This window comes from Calidris pugnax, unplaced genomic scaffold (genome assembly GCF_001431845.1).
Source record: "Calidris pugnax isolate Ruff unplaced genomic scaffold, ASM143184v1 scaffold126, whole genome shotgun sequence".
NCBI lineage: Eukaryota > Metazoa > Chordata > Aves > Charadriiformes > Scolopacidae > Calidris > Calidris pugnax.
This window is the reverse complement of record NW_015090838.1, coordinates 24245-24649: the sequence shown is the minus strand read 5'-3', so window position 1 is coordinate 24649 and position 405 is coordinate 24245.

Here is a 405-nt window from a genome sequence, read left to right as displayed (position 1 = left end):
GGGCCGGGGGGGGGTCCACATTTGGATCGGGGGGGTGCCGTGATGGGGGGAGGAACCCCAGTGGACACCATCAGCCCCCCCCTCCCACGGGGGGCCCGTAGCACCTCCCAGGAGTGGAGCGGGGGGGGGGCCATGCCCCCCCCCACCCCCCCCCCCGCCCCCCCCCCCCCTGGGGGGGGGGTTGAATTTCCCCCCACCTCCCCAAGGAGAAAGCCCTTACGAGATGGCCTCCACCATGGCCAGCCCCATCATGATGGAGCAGACGGCGTGGTCCTCCCGGTACTCGGGCAGCCCGCAGATGCAGTAGTAGCAGTCGCCCAGGATCTTGATGCGCAGCTGGTGGTATTTCTGGTGAAGGAGGACATGGAGGGGGGGGGAGGCACAGTGTGACCCCCCCACCCATCC